At 41.9% G+C, this 19197-nt stretch overlaps 1 long non-coding RNA gene across 2 annotated transcripts in view; it reads right to left on the bottom strand.

Moving 5' to 3' along the window:
- Positions 1–19197, bottom strand: part of LOC106577107 (uncharacterized) — a 64820-nt gene that overhangs the window by 2686 nt on the left and 42937 nt on the right. The window lies entirely within an intron of this gene.

A 19197-nucleotide genomic window follows, 5' to 3' on the forward strand; every position in this document is an offset into this window, starting at 1 on the left:
AAATATAATTAAACCATCTAGTGTTCAGTGAAATAACAACACAATGTCAAATACAGCTAGTTACTCTCTCGCAGGAAACCTTCACTCTTGCGCAGACATTTAGAAACGAAACATGACAATTAGAAAAATAAGCCACGGGAGTTTTTGGTTCGAGAATAAAGACAACTTTGGAGTAGTAAGACATGTATAAAAGCAACAGATACCATTAATAAGAAGGGGCTAGAAGCGTCTTATATGGTGAGCTACCGAGTGGCTAGGACAGGCAAGCTCCATACTATTGTGGAGGACTTAATTCTTCCTGCTGCCGCGGATACGGCTGGAACAATGCTGGGGGAAAAGGCCAAAAAACTATACTGACAATGTCTTCATCAAACAACACTGTTTCACGACGCATCAGTGACATGGCAGGAGATGTTTTGAAACAATTATTGCTTCGCATACAAGCCAGTGAATTATGTGCATTACAGCTGGATGAGTCAACAGACGTGTCGGGTCTGGCACAGCTCCTGGTATATGTCCGTTACGTTCATGGGGGGTCAATTAAGGAAGACATCCTTGTCTGCAAACCACTGGAAACCAGGACAACTTGAGAGGATATTTTTAAAGTACTGGACAGCTTTGTGACATAATGGTCTTTGGTGGTCAAGATGTGTTGGTATCTGTACTGATGGCGCAAAAGCCATGACAGGGAGACATAGTGGAGTGCAAGCAGTTGCTGCCGACGCCACTTGGGTACACTGCAGCATCCACCGAGAGGCTCTTGCTGCCAAGGGAATGCCTGACAGCTTGAAATACGTTATGGACACTACAGTGAAAATGGTTAACTTTGTTAAAGCAAGGCCCCTGAACTCTCGTGTGTTTTCTGCATTATGCAATGATATGGGCAGCGACCATGTCAAGCTTTTACAACATACAGAAGTGTGCTGGTTATCAAGGGGCAAAGTATTGACCGTTTTCTTTACTGACCATAATTTTCACTTGTCTGACCACTTGCATGATGACGAGTTTCTCACATGACTGTCCTATCTGGGTGATGTTTTTTCTTGCCTGAATGATAGGATTACAGGGACTCTCCGCACTACATTCAATGTGTGGGACAAAATCGAGGCTATGATTAAGAAGTTGGAACTCTTTTCTTTCTGCATTAACAAGGACAACACACAGGTCTTTCCATCATTGTATGATATTTTGTGTGCAAATGAACTCAAGCTTACGGACAACATCAAATGTGATGTAGCGAAGCACCTGAGTGAGTTGGGTACACAATTACACAGGTACTTGCCCAAAACGGATGACACAAACAACTGGATTTGTTATCCCTTTCATGCCCTGCCTCCAGTCCACGTACCGATATCTGAACAAGACAGCCTCATTGAAATTGCAACAAGCGGTTCTGTGAAAATGTAATTTAATCAGAAGCCACTGCCAGATTTCTGGAAAGGGCTGCGCTCAGAGTTTCTTGCCTTGGCAAATCGTGCTGTTAAGATACTGATGCCCTTTGCAACCATGTACCTATGTGAGAGTGGATTCACTCACTTGCATGAAAACTAAATACAGGCACAAACTGTGTGTGGAAAATTATTTAAGACTGAGACTCTCTCCAATACAACCCAACATTGCAGACTTATGTGCATCCTTTCAAGCACACCCTTCTTATTAACCTGTGGTGAGTTATTCACAATTCTTGATGAACAAATAAGGTTTTATATGTACGATGGCTAAATAAAGAGCAAAATTATTGATTATTATTATATTATTATTTGTGCCCTGGTCCTATAAGAGCTCTTTGTCACTCCCCACGAGCCGGGTTGTGACAAAAACTCACACTCATTATTATGCTTAATAAATGTATCGTATAGTGTGAGTGTGGCAGGCTTATAATGATGGCAAAAAACAACATTTGAGAGTGCGCTGACCCTGGTGCTAGAGGGGGTACCCTGCTGGAAGTTGAATGAAGGGGCACGGGACTATAAAAAGTTTGGGAACCACTGTAGTAGACAAACAAGTTTAAAATCTAAAGGTTTACCAAACGGTTAAGTGATTAACCATCAAGCACAGTTGGATTAAGTGATGATAAAATGTATTTTAAAAAATGAGAAGAGAATCCTGTGAAAAGTATTATGAGCATTGCATTGTGGAAGGTGTTTCAAGATGAAAACTGATTTGGTTTGTTGAAAAAGTTACTGTGTGATTTTGTGTGTTGTACTTAGTAAATTAATAGGCAATCAATAGGCAATTACTACGTCATCAGAGCGTAACGTATGTTTGTCGTTGTTGAACGCTGTCGAACGCCGAAACCTGAACTAAAGACCTCGGTTAAAAAGATGACAGTGTTTTTATATATACTGCTCGAAAAAATCAAGGGAACACTTAAACAACACATCCTAGATCTGAATGAAAGAAATAATCTTATTAAATACTTTTTTCTTTACATAGTTGAATGTGCTGACAACAAAATCACACAAAAATAATGAATGAAAATCCAATTTATCAACCCATGGAGGTCTGGATTTGGAGTCACACTCAAAATTAAAGTGGAAAACCACACTACAGGCTGATCCAACTTTGATGTAATGTCCTTAAAACAAGTCAAAATGAGGCTCAGTAGTGTGTGTGGCCTCCACGTGCCTGTATGACCTCCCTACATGCTCCTGATGAGGTGGCGGATGGTCTCCTGAGGGATCTCCTCCTAGACCTGGACTAGAGCATCCGCCAACTCCTGGACAGTCTGTGGTGCAACGTGGCGTTGGTGGATGGAGCGAGACATGATGTCCCAGGTGTGCTCAATTGGATTCAGGTCTGGGGAACGGGCGGGCCAGTCCATAGCATCAATGCCTTCCTCTTGCAGGAACTGCTGACACACTCCAGCCACATGAGGTCTAGCATTGTCTTGCATTAGGAGGAACCCAGGGCCAACCGCACCAGCATATGGTCTCACAAGGGGTCTGAGGATCTCATCTCGGTACCTAATGGCAGTCAGGCTACCTCTGGCGAGCACATGGAGGGCTGTGCGGCCCCCCAAAGAAATGCCACCCCACACCATGACTGACCCACCGCCAAACCGGTCATGCTGGAGGATGTTGCAGGCAGCAGAACGTTCTCCACGGCGTCTCCAGACTCTGTCACGTCTGTCACATGTGCTCAGTGTGAACCTGCTTTCATCTGTGAAGAGCACAGGGCGCCAGTGGCGAATTTGCCAATCTTGGTGTTCTCTGGCAAATGCCAAACGTCCTGCACGGTGTTGGGCTGTAAGCACAACCCCCACCTGTGGACGTCGGGCCCTCATACCACCCTTATGGAGTCTGTTTCTGACCGTTTGAGCAGACACATGCACATTTGTGGCCTGCTGGAGGTCATTTTGCAGGGCTCTGGCAGTGCTTCTCCTGCTCCTCCTTGCACAAAGGCGGAGGTAGCGGTCCTGCTGCTGGGTTGTTGCCCTCCTACGGCCTCCTCCACGTCTCCTGATGTACTGGCCTGTCTCCTGGTAGCGCCTCCATGCTCTGGACACTACGCAGACAGACACAGCAAACCTTCTTGCCACAGCTCGCATTGATGTGCCATCCTGGGTGAGCTGCACTACCTGAGCCACTTGTGTGGGTTGTAGACTCCGTCTCATGCTACCACTAGAGTGAAAGCACCGCCAGCATTCAAAAGTGACCAAAACATCAGCCAGGAAGCATAGGAACTGAGAAGTGGTCTGTGGTCCCCACCTGCAGAACCACTCCTTTATTGGGGGTGTCTTGCTAATTGCCTATAATTTCCACCTGTTGTCTATTCCATTTGCACAACAGCATGTGAAATGTATTGTCAATCAGTGTTGCTTCCTAAGTGGACAGTTTGATTTCACAGAAGTGTGATTGACTTGGAGTTACATTGTGTGGTTTAAGTGTTCCCTTTATTTTTTTGAGCAGTGTACTTTTATTTTATCTTGAATCCTGCGACTCTGTTGGGCTAAATTGCTGTGAGCGCTGCTAATTGTCCTGGAATGCTTCCAGATTCCATATAGGGGGAGAGACACGAAAGCCCAGCTAGCTCAGCTGGCTCGGCAATCTCAAATGGAGGCCGCTGTTGAACGTTTCCAGCATTACAGGCTTTGCTTTGTTCCGGGACAATGTGTACCGCGCTGACTTTCAATGAAGCAACTGCTTGCTATGTAGCAAGTAGCAAACCTACAGTTGAAGTCGGAAGTTTGCATACACTTAGGTTGGAGTCATTAAAACTTGTTTTTCAACTACTCCACAAATTTCTTGTTAACAAACAATAGTTTTGGACATCTATTTTGTGCATGACACAAGTAATTTTTCCAACAATTGTTTACAGACAGATTATTTCACTTATAATTCACTGTATCACAATTCCAGTGGGTCAAAAGTTTACATACACTAAGTTGACTGTGCCTTTAAACAGCTTGGAAAATTCAAGAAAATGATGTCATGGCTTTAGAACCTTTTCATAGGCTAATTGACGTCATTTGAGTCAATTGGAGGTGTACCTGTGGATGTATTTCAAGGCCTACCTTCAAACGCAGTGCCTCTTTGCTTGACATCATGGGAAAATCTAAAATCAGCCAAGACCTCAGAAAAACAATTGTAGACCTCCACAAGTCTGGTTCATCCTTGGGAGCAATTTCCAAATACCTGAAGGTACCACATTCATCTGTACAAACAATAGTACGCAAGTATAAACACCACGGGATCATGCAGTCATCATACCGCTCAGGAAGGAGACGCATTCTGTCTCCTAGAGATGAATATACTGTGCTGCGAAAAGTGCAAATCAATCCCAGAACAACAGCAAAGGACCTTGTGAAGATGCTGGAGGAAACGGGTACAAATGTATCTTTGTCCACAGTAAAACGAGTCCTATATCGACATAACCTGAAAGGCCGCTCAGCAAGGAAGAAGCCACTGCTCCAAAACCGCCATAAAAAAGACAGATTACGGTTTGCAACTGCACATGGGGACAAAGATCGTACTTTTTGGAGAAATGTCCTCTGGTCTGATGAAACAAAAATAGAACTGTTTGGCCATAATTACCATCGTTATGTTTGGAGGAAAAAGGGGGAGGCTTGCAAGCCGAAAAACACCATCCCAACCGTGAAGCACGGGGGTGGCAGCATCATGTTGTGGGGGTGCTTTGCTGCAGGAGGGACTGGTGCACTTCACAAAATAGATGGCATCATGACGAAGGAAAATTATATGGATATATTGAAGCAACATCTCAAGACATCAGTCAGGAAGTTAAAGCTTGGTCGCAAATGGGTCTTCCAAATGGACAATGACCTCAAGCATACTTCCAAAGTTGTGGCAAAATGGCTTAAGGTCAACAAAGTCAAGGTATTGGATTGGCCATCACAAAGCTCTGACCTCAATCCTATAGAAAATCTATGGGCAGAACTAAAAAAGTGTGTGTGAGCAAGGAGGCCTACAAACCTAACTCAGTTACACCAGCTCTGTCAGGAGGAATGGGCCAAAATTCCAATTTATTGTGGGAAGCTTGTGGAAGGCTACCCAAAACGTTTGACCCAAGTAAACAATTTAAAGGCAATGCTACCAAATACTAATTGAGTGTATGTAAACGTCTGACCCACTGGGAATGTGATAAAAGATATAAATGCTGAAATAAATCATTCTCTACTATTATTCTGACATTTCACATTCTTAAAATAAAGTGCTGATCCTAACTGACCTTAAGACAGGGAATTTTTACTTGGATTAAATGTCAGGAATTGTGAAAAACTGAGGTTAAATGTATTTGGCTAAGGTGTATGTAAACTTCCAACTTCAACTGTACATAAGCAACTGGGGAACCCACGCCCACCTACTTTTTCTTTTTCTTCCACCCCAGTAGCCGGACGACACTCTGGTGTGGTGGAAGTTTCGCCGCCGTGTCGGCTTTCCACAACCGACTGGCCAGTGCTCGGCAGGGTTCCATCCCCGAAGGGTTCTCCTCCTTCCCTGGAGAACGGCGCTGTTCTCGACCCAACCAACCAGCCATGGAGGTAAGTCACTCGCCGTGGAAGTTGAAGAAGGTGTCCTCTGGCAACGGGGGTCTCCATGGAGATGTTGAGCCCGGAACTGACACAGACCAGAAACAGCTTTGCAGCCCTGGATCCAGAGGTTCTTGCGCCTTCGTCCTTTGTGGCTTTCCAATCAAGATTGAATCCGGAGGTACCTGCGTCTCGTCCTCAGTTCTGATCCTCAGAGCTCCCAGCCTCACCAGACCGTGAGGCTGCCTGAGAGACCGGCCCATTCAACATTACCAGCTGTCATCATAGGCAGCTCTATGGTGAGAAACATCTTGGTCACCTAGGCAAAAACCCTGTGCTACCCAGGAGCACGAGTACAGGACATAACAAGGTTGCTTCCGACTGTTCTACCACAGATGCCGGGAGCTGACACTGTCGTAGTCCATGTGGGGTCAAACGACATCAGGAGGGCTAGCTCGGAACATTTGAAAATTGATTATTTTTAATTTTTTTATTTTGTTACCTTTATTTAACTAGGCAAGTCAGTTAAGAACAAATTCCCATTTTCAATGACAGCCTAGGAACACTGAGTTAACTGCCTTTATCAGGGGCAGAACGACACATTCTTTCCTTGTCAGCTCGGGGATTAGATTTTGCAACCTTTTGGTTACTAGTCCACTGCCCTAACCACTAGGCTACCTGCCGCCCCGGCAGGAAGAAATAACTGATTTTATCATTAAAAGACTAAAAAAAACACCCAATAATTTCAGGTCCAGTACTATCATTGGGCCGTGGGTGTGAAAGATTCAGCAGACTGCTGTCATTACACATTTTGCTAAAAGACTACTGTAGTTCTGCTAGAGTCACTTTTATTGATAACTTTCTGGAAACAGAAGATACTCTACAGGAATGACGGAGTCCATCCAAATCATCTTGGCTCCTGGACTCTGTCCATTCATTTCAAGGCTGTGTTGAAACAATGACTGGTAAATGATCCAAGACCAGCTCAGTTAATCCCTACCAATGTGACAATGAGTCGTCATAATGCTGCATCAAATGTACGTGATCTTAGGGGCATTGGCAAACATAATGTAAGTAATTTAATTTAATGAATGCACCGAGCTGTCTGTCAATTATTCCACTCCTAATTGCACTGAGTACATCTGTTTATCCTACAGCTATTGTAAGCAGTAATCATGAGCCTATAAACCAGAGTTACACTGTTAACACTGAGGCGGTGTGCAATACTAGGAAGACCACTTTATGCTGCTCACCCTGCACTATCAGCTTCAATGTAAATGAGTAAGTCTACCTTTGGTAAACATCCAAGTAAAGCATTAAAAACAATCAAGCAACCCAGAAAAGTGCTAAAAATATCCCATATTAACATATGTAGCCTAAGAAACAAGGTCCATGAAGTCAATAACTTGCTTGTAACAGATGACGTTCATATTCTGACTATCTCTGAAACTCACTTAGATAATACCTTTGATGATACAATGGTAGCAATACATGGTTATAACATCTACCGAAAGGACAAAAATGCCAACGGAGGCAGTGTTGCAGTCTATATTCAGAACCACATTCCTGTAAAGCTTAGAGACGATCTAATGTTAAACACTGTGAAGTAATATGGCTACAGGTTCATCTGCCTCACCTAAAGCCCATTCTTGTGGGAAGCTGCTGTAGACCACCAAGTGCTAACAGTCAGTATCTGGATAATATGTGTAAAATGCTTGATAATGTATGGGCTATCAACAGAGAAGTATATTTTCTGGGTGATTTAAATATTGACTGGCTATCATCAAGATGCCCACTCAGGAAAACAATTCAAACTGTAACCAGGTCCTGCAACCTGGATCAGGTTGTCAGTCAACCTACCAGGGTAGTTACAAACAACACAGGAATTAAATCATTAACATGTATTAATCACATCTTTACTAATTCTGCAGATATTTGCTTTAAAGCAGTATCCAAATCCATAGGATGTAGTGATCACAATATAATAGCCATACCTAGGTAAACCAAAGTTCCAAAGGCTGGGCCAAATATAGTGTATAAGAGGTCATACAAGAAGTTGTGTAGCGATTCATATGTTGATGATGTAAAGAATATTTGCTGGTCTGCGGTGTGTAATGATGAGCAACCAGACGCTGCACTTGACACATTTATGAAACTACTTATTCCAGTTACTAATAAGCACACACCCATTAAGAAAATGACTGTAAAAACTATTAAATCCCCTTGGATTGATGAGGTATTGAAAAATTGTATGGTTGAGAGGGATGAGGCAAAAGGTATGGCAATTAAGTCTGGCAGCCCAACTGATTGGCAAACATGCTGCAAATTAAGAAATCATGTGACTAAACTAAATAAAAATAAACTACACTATGAAACAAAGATAAATTAAATAAAGAATGATAGTAAAAAGGTTTGGGGCACCTTAAATGAAATTTTGGGGAAAAAAGCCAACTCGCTTCCTTCATTCAATGAATCAGATGGCTCATTCATCACAAAGCCCATTGATAATGCAAATGACTTTAATGACATTTTTCATTGGCAAGATAAGCAAACTTAGGGATGACTTGCCAGCAACAAACGCTGACACTACACATTCAATTATATCAGACCAAATTATGAAATACAAGAATTGTATTTTGAATTCCGTAAAGTCAGTGTGGAAGAGGTGAAAACATTATTGTTGTCTATCAACAATGACAAGCCACCGGGGTCTGACAATCTGGATGGAAAATTACTGAGGATAACAGCAGACAATATTTCCACTCCTATTTGCCACATCTTCAAGTTAAGCCTACTACAGAGTGTGTGCCCTCAGGCCTGGAGGGAAGCCGACCAATCAGCCTGTTACCAACCCTTAGTAAACTTCTGGAAAAAATGGTGTTTGACCAGATACAATGCTATTTCACAGTAAACAAATTGACAACAGAATTTCAGAATGCTTATAGGGAAGGACACTCAACAAGCACAGCACTTACACAAATGACTGACGATTGGCTGAGAGAAATTTATGATAAAATGATTGTGTGGGCTGTCTTGTTAGTCTTCAGTGTAGCTTTGACATTATCGATCATAGTCTGCTGCCGGAAAAACGTATGTGTTATGGCTTTACACCCCCTGCTATAATGTGGATAATGAGTTACTTGTCTAACAGAACACAGAGGGTGTTCTTTAATGGAAGCCTCTCAAATATAATCTAGTTAGAGTCAGGAATTCCCCAGGGTAGCTGTTTTGGCCCCTTGTTTTTGTCAATTTTTACTAATGACATGCCACTGACTTTGAGTAAAGCCAGAGTGTCTATGTATGCGGATGACTCAACACTATACACGTCAGCTACTACAGAGACTGAAATGACTGCAACACTCAACAAACCACTGCAGTTAGTTTCAGAGTGGGTGGCAAGGAATAAATTATCCCTAAATATTTCTAAAACTAAAAGTATTGTATTTGGAACAAAACACTCACTAAACCCTAAACCTCAACTAAATCTTGTAATAAATAATGTTGAAATTGAGCAAGTTGAGATGACTAAACTGCTTGGAGTAACCCTAGATTGTAAACTGTCATGGTGAAAACATATTGATGCAGTAGTAGCTAAGATGGGGAGAAGTCTATAATAAAGCAATGCTCTGCCTTCTTAACACCACTATCAACAAGGCAGGTCCTACAGGCCCTAGTTTTGTCGCACTTTGACTACTGTTCAGTTGTGTGGTCAGGTGCCACAAAAAAAGGACTTAGGAAAATTGCAATTGGCTCAGAACAGGGCAGCACAGCTGGCCCTTGGATTACACAGAGAGCTAATATTAATAATATGCATGTCAATCTCTCATGGCTGAAAGTGGAGGAGAGATTGACTTCATCACTACTTTTATTTATGAGAGGTATTGACATGTTGAATGCACAGAGCTGTCTGTCTAAACTACTGGCACACAGCTCTGACACCCATGCATACCCCACAAGACATGCCACAATTGGTATCTTCACATTCCCCAAGTCCAGAACAGACTATGGGAGGCACACAGTACTAGATAGAGCCATGGCTACATGGAACTCTATTCCACATCAAGTAACTGACGCAAGCAGTAAAATTTGATTGAAAAAAAAAACAGATTAAAAAAACACCTTATGGAACAGCGGGGACTGTGAAGCAATACAAACATTGGCACAGACACATGAATACACACACACACCCACACGATAACATACACACTATACATACACATGGATTTAGTACTGTAGATATATGGTAGTGGTTTAGTAGGGGCCTGAGGGCACACAGTGTGTTGTGAAATCTGTGAATGTATTGTAATGTTTTAAAAATTGTATAATCTGCCTTAATTTTGCTGGACCCCAGGAAGAGTAGCTGCTGCTTTGGCAGCAGCTAATGGGGATCCATAATAAATACAAATACAAAACAAATTAAAAATGTGTTTAAAGTTTTAAAAAACAGCCTTTTATATGATCTGTTTTGAGTTTTGTACTAAGAGTTGACATTTTACCACATACTTGTGAAAATAGTACCAAAGCAATTAAACAAAATTGTAACTTGAGCATGTGTCTGCTTGCCCTCTTCACCACAGACTCATGTATCACCATGGGAATACTCATAGCAGTGGATTACCACCTGAAGGATCACTAAAGACCAACTATATCAGCTCTTTGATAAGACCAAAAGCGCATAGCGCAATACAGTTTTTCTTAAGTTGAAACGTATCGATAGCAGAGCAGCAATGATCAAATGCAAAATACATGTACAGAATTTCTGATAATTATCTTGTCTTTGTATATGACTTTTATATCTTAGACCACCTTTTGCTAAACTTGAAATACAAATGTCATCAGTGAATACAAAATTCACTGTTAAGTGTTTTGTTCACCTCGGACAAGCTCACGTTTAAATTGCATGAATGCCAGTGAGGGCTATGGCAAAAACTGAAGGTTTTCTCTTGAAAAGTCATGTTTAAATGACAAATAATTCAACAGTGCACCAGGAGTACATGCTACTGTGATTCCTGAAATGAACAGCCTCCTGGAGTATTTTTAGAGTCTGAATTATACTTGTATTACATTGTTTGCTAGCTCAGCTGGCTAGCTAGCTCTCGGTCTCATTGACCATCAAACATTGCTAATGCTAGCTAACTAGCCACTTAATATAACTTGTTTTCTCAAAATGTATGTTAGCTAGCTAAGTTAGCAATGTTATGACTCCCATCTGCTGTCAACATCAGGATACGATTTGAGACCACTAGTTAGCTACAAAAGTGGTTATAGCCTTGACTGCATGCTGACAGTGAATTCAGAGCCATTCTGTTGCTAGCTACACTGGGGGGCGGGCTTAGCGAAGGGTAAATTGTGTTCACTGTTTCCTGCAATCGGTAAATACTACTGCACAAAATTCTAAAATCACCTCCTCAGTGTCAAACCATGTACAATATAGGGAAAGGTATAGGCAATGGAGACAGATTTCTAGTGAAGGAAGTTGGGTTACTTCTAAGTAACTTTAGGTTACTCCTAAGTCATCATCTCCAACATTGTGACCTTCCATTTTAGAGCTTTGCTTTGGTGTGGGTTGAGGCGTATACATTCATATCAGTTTTGATATCGCCATTGTATTCAGCTTTCCTTATTTCTATTGTGGATTGTGTTTCTGTGCACCAATGGAAAGTCTACAAAACTATGAGCAAACCAGGCTATGTATTGAATGTATGGATTTGGATTGTGCACACAATGTGCTTATTATTATAATTTTTATTAGGAATAATATTTGATTTTATGTGAAATTGTTTGGTGAAATATGTATAAAAGGAGAGTAATTGCCCATAATTCTGCAACTTCCATCTATACAACCTTTGGATAGTTGACTGCAAAGAAAATGGATTGACCTACCTGGATTTTTAAAAGACAAACTAACTTTCTGTTTTGTTTGCTTGGACTCAAAAGATAAGTGTGGTTGTGTTAATCTTTTTGCAGCCAGTCATGTTCTTTTGATTAACATATTTGCAATTTTGACGGTATAATATAGTTTTGATAAATTAATGTATTTATGTTTTGAGAAGGAAAATATATTTTGAAAACGCATTTACTGTTTTGCAAAAGGCCACAGAGTTCGGTGTCTTGTGGACTCTGTTTTGGAAATCGACAACATAGTTCCAAAGAAATGCTTGTACACGATTGAGAAAAACTGTAATATACACAAATTGTATTTCTTATTCAGTTCTTTACTCGCTGGATTCAGTGTTGCTCTTGTAACAATGATACAGGCTCCAGGGCTCCATATAACCTTGATTTCACCTCAGTGGGAAGAATTCACAGCACATGGAATTTTGATCTAAATAAATACAGAATGAGGATATCTACAGAATTAGAAATTCATTGCACTTGAGATTACTAGAAGCCATACAATTCATAGTGCATTGGTATAGCACAGTGACAGCTTCTACAGCTTGAAATGCACAGTGCAAAGGCCTTCTTTCTGTCTAATCGGAATCGTTTTTTACCTCTGCCAAGAAGCAACGTACTCAGGATACCGTGGTCAAAGACCCCAGTCAAATCTCTTCCTATATTGAGTGCTTTGAGATACAGTACAACTTCATACCCTGTTCTCAATGTGTTTGGTTTATATTAGAGCAGTGCCTGCCACAAGAGAGACTTGAACTAAACTCTTGTGTCTTCCCTTTATGGGCCCACTCGGGCTGCCAAGGCACACTGTGTCTGAAATCACTCCCTTTACCTCACTGGGCCCTGTATAGTTTAGTTGTGTGACCAGCTTGAAATATTGACAAGCAGAGTTATATTGATCTGTTTTAATGCTATTAGAAGTACACAGCAATTTACTATGAAACAACATTCTTAGAATTATGTCATGCATTCGCAAGTTCTCTTTTTCAAAAATGTATTCATAACAATTTCAGAATTTTAGAACAGTTCCTTTGAGCTCATCACTTGTCCCTTTTGATAATCACAAGATTAAACTGCGTTTCATTCCCTTCTCTCTTTTCCTCCTGAGACGGGATGTGTGTGTGTGTGTGTGCGCAGCACAGTTTCTCTGGCCTGCATCTCGGTTGAACCTTTGCAGGGATTGCATCACATTTACATCAACCCCACTACAGGCTTTTTGATGTCAGACAGATTATGCAGTTACGGGTAACTTACTTTAGACAGTTTTGTATCCATTGCATTCAACGGTCCTACAGCATACAGTAAAATCAATGTTTTGTATGATACTATGAACTTTACAGATTTGGAGCCATTTTGTGTAAAGTGGTCACTTCATATGAATACAGCTGACTGAAACCAAAACCTGTGGTCAAGAGCTCAGTGACACTTACAACTACAGAGTATTTAATTATACTGTAAGTGTAGTAGAACACGTTCACTGAAATAACGCAATAGAGAGAACACACCTAAATAGAATTTAATTTCAATTTTATTTGACCGACTGTAAATATAAAACACAATTAAAACAGTACTGGATATTTACTGTGTATGTACCACTAGCCTCATGCGGTAATGATAGGTTGTTCCTCACTATAATCCTGAGTTGTGTTCTGTGACTGAGCTAACAGCTTGTGATTCTCAGTGATTCACTATGAGTGGTTATCCTGTCAGTATTCCCCTCATGCTATATTTCACCAGACCTTGAGTCACTGCCAGAGAAACAAGTACTGAAACATTGATAATCTGCATAGAGTACACTAAATCCTAGTTAAAACCTAAGAGTGTAACCTCTGTAGTTATTGCAGTAACTTACACCAAAGGTTTCAGAATCGAAGTGCATCTACATCAAATGTTACTTCTTACCTTAGGCAACTAAAATCCCATCGAAAACTCCTCTTGAAGATCTGAAGTGAAATATGTGAGAAAGAGGAGTAACTTTTGGTGAACCGATCCTTACAACAAATAAGTTATTCTAAATAATAGCTTTGTCCCTGCAGATTCAGCATTGGCTGGATCAAAACCTGTTTGAAGCAACTGAATGGGCCCGACAAGATTCCCCGCTTGTTCCTGAAAACATAGTGTGTGGAGCTAGCACCAGTTCTGTGCCAGATCTTCAACTCATGTATGGAACACAGCTCCTTCCCCTCTCAATGGAAACAGTCCATTGTCTGTGCTGTGCGTAAGTGAAAAAGCCCCACCTCCCGTACAGGCAAATCTCAGCTCCATGGGGAAAATATTTAATGGGTTGCTACGTGACATTCTGAAGAAGGAGACTGCTCATAACATCAAGTCTTCACCACGTCTTCGTTAAGAACAGGTCAACAGGGTCTGCTCTTCTCCATCTCCTACAGTTGTAGCACATCTCAAACCAAGTGCCAAAGCAAGATGTTAATGTAACCTTTATAGACTTTTGAAGAGCATTTAACACCATGGACCATGGCCAGCTCCTACTCACTCTACTCACACCATCAAGAGCTACCTAGACAACCCAAGCAGCGTCCACCCTGTAAAGTACGCTGATGAACTTACACTCACAGAGTTGCTCCCTGGCAAGCTACCTGGCCAAACGCAAGCAGTGATCAATGCAGTGGCAGAGTGGGGAAAAACCAACTGCCTCTACATGAAGGAAGAGAAAACCAAGAATATGGTAATCTGCTTAAAAGGGCTGCTGACAAGGCCTCTCCACCAGTGGTTGCTGTAAACTGCCATCCAGCTGAATGTGTGGAGTCCTTCCTTTTGCTGGGTGTAATGGTGTCAGCTGACCTGACCTGGGACAAGCACATCAGGTATATCCTAAAAAAGGTTAAACTCTTGATCTACTACCTAAGTGTAGCAGGTACAGTGCCTTCGGAAAGTATTCAGACCCCTTGACTTTTTGCACATTTTGTTACTTTACAGCCTTATTCTAAAATTGATTAAATATTTTTTCCCCTCATCAATCTACACACAATAGTGACAAAATGAAAACGGGTTTTTAGAATTTTTTGCAAACTTATTAAAATACAAAATACCTTATTTACATAAGTATTCAGACCCTTTGCTATTAGACTCGAAATTGAGCTCAGCTGCATCCTATTTATTTTGATCATCCTTGAGATGTTTCTACAACTTGATTGGAGTACACCTGTGGTAAATTCAATTGATTGGACATGAAAAAACTATGAGGTCGAAGGAATTGTCTGTAGAGCTGCGAGACAGGATTGTGTCAACGCACAGATCTGGGGAAGGGTACCATCTCTGGAGATGGGAGAACCTTCCAGAAGGACAACTATCTCTGCAGCACTCCACCAATCAGGCCTTTATGGTAGAGTGGCCTGACGGAAGCCACTCCTCAGTAAAAGGCACATGACAGCCCGCTTGGAGTTTGCCAAAAGGCACCTAAAGACTCTCAGACCATGAGAAACAAGACTATCTGTGCTGATGAAACCAAGATCAAACTCTTTGACTTGAATGCCAAGCGTCACGTCTGGAGGAAACCTGGCACCATCCCTACGATGAAGCATGGTGGTGGCAGCATCAGGCTGTGGAGATGTTTTTCAGCAGTGGGAACTGGATGACTAGTCACGATCAAGGGGAAGATGAATGGAGCAAATTACAGTAGAGATCCTTGATGAAAACCTGCTCCAGAGCACTCACGACCTCAGACTGGTGCGGAGGTTCACCTTCCAACAGGACAACGACCCTAAGCACACAGCCAAGACAACGCAGGAGTGGCTTCGGGACAAGTCTCTGATTGTCCTTGAGTGGCCCAGCCAGAGCCCAGACTTGAACCTGATCTAACATCTCTGGAGAGACCTGAAAATAGCTGTGGAGCAACGCTCCCCATCCAACCTGGCAGAGCTTGAGAGGATCTGCAGAGAAGAATGGGAGAAACTCCCCAAATACAGGTGTGCCAAGCTTGTACCTTCATACCCAGAAGACTCAAGGCTGTAGTTGCTGCCAAAGGTGCTTCAACATAGTACTGAGTAAAGGGTCTGAATACTTATGTAAATGTTATATTTCAGTTTATTTTTTATTTTTCTACAATGTAGAAAATAGTAAAAAATAAAGGGAAACTCTTGAATGTGTAGGTGTGTCCAAACTTTTGACTGGTACTGTACGTTTCTGCATATGTTCCAAGATGTTAAAATAAACCTAAAACAAAACCATGGAGATTTGGAATGTGCTTTGTATCGCTGTCATTTCTTGACCATATGTGACTCACTACATGGATTCGGTCTTATGTAGCAAAATGTGGAATGTTTTTTTTTTTACAGTGGATAAAAGTAGAGACAACAAAGTACCAACACTAGGCTCTAACTAGAAAAGCAAACAGCTCTGGGAAACGATTAATAAGGTTAGCTAGCTAACAGTACACTTTAGCTTAAGACATATAGTGAGCTAGCTAGGTAAACAATGAACCTAGCTAGGTAAACAACGTTTAAGACCACACGTCACGTAACGTTAGCTAACGAGCCAGCCAGCTAACATTAGCTAGTTAAACAACAATGAACAAAGTGCCAACTAACTAGAAAAGCAAACATCTCTGGGAAACGAATAATAACGTCCGCTAGGGAGCCAGCCAGCCAGCTAACGTTAGCTAGCTAACAGTACACTTTAGCTTAAGACATATAGCTAGCTAGTTAGGTAAACAATGAACCTAGCTAGGTAAACAACCTTTGAGATAACATACGTCATGTAACGTTAGCTAACGAGCCAGCCTGCTAACGTTAGCTAGTTAAACAACAATGAACAAAGTGGCAACAATGCCACAGTGCTGGGGGCTAACCAACCAAGTCCAATGTTAGCTAGCTAACATTAGGCTCTAACTAGAAAAGTAAACGGCTCTGGGAAACAAATAATAATGTCAGCTAGGGAGCCAGCCAGCCAGCCACCTAGTTTACAGAATCGGGTCACATATTGTAAAACACACTGTGTAACAGATACTTTATTATATAAATCAATATTCAGATAAGAACTGTAAAGTTATGCCCATCCTCATCGGCGTCGTTAGGGGTGGGCTTCCGAGGCTGCCGCCCCAAATGTTTTTGGTAGAACCCCCACTGGCTTTGGGCTAAGCCACCTATGTCCTCAAATTCTAGCAACATTCTAGCAACACTCTTGCCCATCCCTGAGACACCTAGGGCTATGAGTGTCAGTGACTCAGGCTGAAGAATCCCCACATACCAGGAGATGAGGAAGAGAAACCATGGGTTTCTGGTAATACTGACCCAGAACAAACAAATAGTTACATCCACCCTGCACTTTTATTGCCTTCCCTTTTCTCGCTGATAGCAGCTATTTTCAGGAAAGGGGCCAGGGTGCGACTTGATCTCTGAGGATTAGGGTTAAGGTTAGGTTTATAACTAGGGTTAGGGTTGAGATTAGATTAGAGAGTTTAATAGTCACTTGTACAGGGTTGCAGATGTAATCACAGGGTACAGTGAAATTACTGAGCTAAGAGCTCCATCAACACAGGACAAAGTGAAATAAAATAATAATATATTCATATTAACAGCTGCGCAATAGTAAATGTCCTTTGGGGTGGGGGCAGGTTAAATGTCAGTTGATGGGGTTGGGAAATGTCCATACGGGGAGCAGCAGGGTAGGTAGGAAAACCGGGGGAGCAGTGATGCCCCCATTCTGGTCTGAGTGATAGCAAGGGTGTGGACATGAATCTAACACAGTCCTTTGCTTACAGAGTAAAGGCGTTCCCATGCTTCTCTGAACTGAAGCATCCTGATGCCTTTAACCTGTCAGAGCCCAGACCTACTCACGGGTGGGTTGGTCTTACTCTGTAAGCAAGGGACTGGGTTAAACTGTTAAACTGGCCTCCGAGAGGTGTGGTTCAGAGGAGGCCGGTGGGAGGACCTATAGATGGGCTCATTGTAATGGCTGGAATGGAATTTATGGAACGGAGTCAACCATGTGGTTTCAATATGTTTGATGTGTTTGATACTGTTCCATTGATTCCATTCCAGCTATTACAATGAGCCAGTTGTATAGCTCCTCTCACCAGCCTCCGCTGGTGGGGTTAGAGGTATGAGGCTGAGTGAGAGGCCCTATCAACAGCTTCAGCAGAGTAGAAGGGTGATGTTAGGGGCCCTAATACTGGAGAGTTTCACACCCATCTTACTGGAGAGTTTCATACCCATCTAACTGGAGAGTTTCACATCCATCTAACTGGAGAGTTTCACATCCATCTAAGTGGAGAGTTTCACATCCATCTAACTGGAGAGTTTCACATCCATCTAAGTGGAGAGTTTCACATCCATCTAAGTGGAGAGTTTCACATCCATGTAACTGGAGAGTTTCACATCCATCTAATTGGAGAGTTTCACACCCATCTAACTGGAGAGTTTCACATCCATCTAAGTGGAGAGTTTCACATCCATCTAAGTGGAGAGTTTCACATCCATCTAAGTGGAGAGTCACATCCATGTTACTGGAGAGTTTCACATCCATCTAACTGGAGAGTTTCACATCCATCTAATTGGAGAGTTTCACACCCATCTAAGTGGAGAGTTTCACATCCATCTAAGTGGAGAGTTTCACATCCATGTTACTGGAGAGTTTCACATCCATCTAAGTGGAGAGTTTCACATCCATCTAACTGGAGAGTTTCACATCCATCTAAGTGGAGAGTTTCACATCCATCTAACTGGAGAGTTTCACATCCATCTAAGTGGAGAGTTTCACATCCATCTAACTGGAGAGTTTCACATCCATCTAAGTGGAGAGTTTCACATCCACGTTACTGGAGAGTTTCACATTCATCTTACTGGAGAATTTCACACCCATCTTACTGGTTTGTGAACCTTGCCCCTCCACTTCTTGCTACATTTTATCACTAAACCCTTATCTGACAGGATTCTTAATGCATGGCATCAACAGGTATTTTTTCTGTCCAATGATGAGGACTAAAAATGCATTCTGGTATTTTGTATGTATCGTCAGTGTAAAACACACTGTGTAACAGATACTTTATTATATAAATCAATATTCAGATAAGAACTGTAAAGTTATGCCCATCCTCATCGGCGTCGTTAGGGGTGGGCTTCCGAGGCTGCCGCCCCAAATGTTTTTGGTAGAACCCCCACTGGCTTTGGGCTAAGCCACCTATGTCCTCAAATTCTAGCAACATTCTAGCAACACTCTTGCCCATCCCTGAGACACCTAGGGCTATGAGTGTCAGTGACTCAGGCTGAAGAATCCCCACATACCAGGAGATGAGGAAGAGAAACCATGGGTTTCTGGTAATACTGACCCAGAACAAACAAATAGTTACATCCACC

Source organism: Salmo salar, chromosome ssa18, assembly GCF_905237065.1.
Source record: "Salmo salar chromosome ssa18, Ssal_v3.1, whole genome shotgun sequence".
In the NCBI taxonomy this organism is placed as follows: domain Eukaryota; kingdom Metazoa; phylum Chordata; class Actinopteri; order Salmoniformes; family Salmonidae; genus Salmo; species Salmo salar.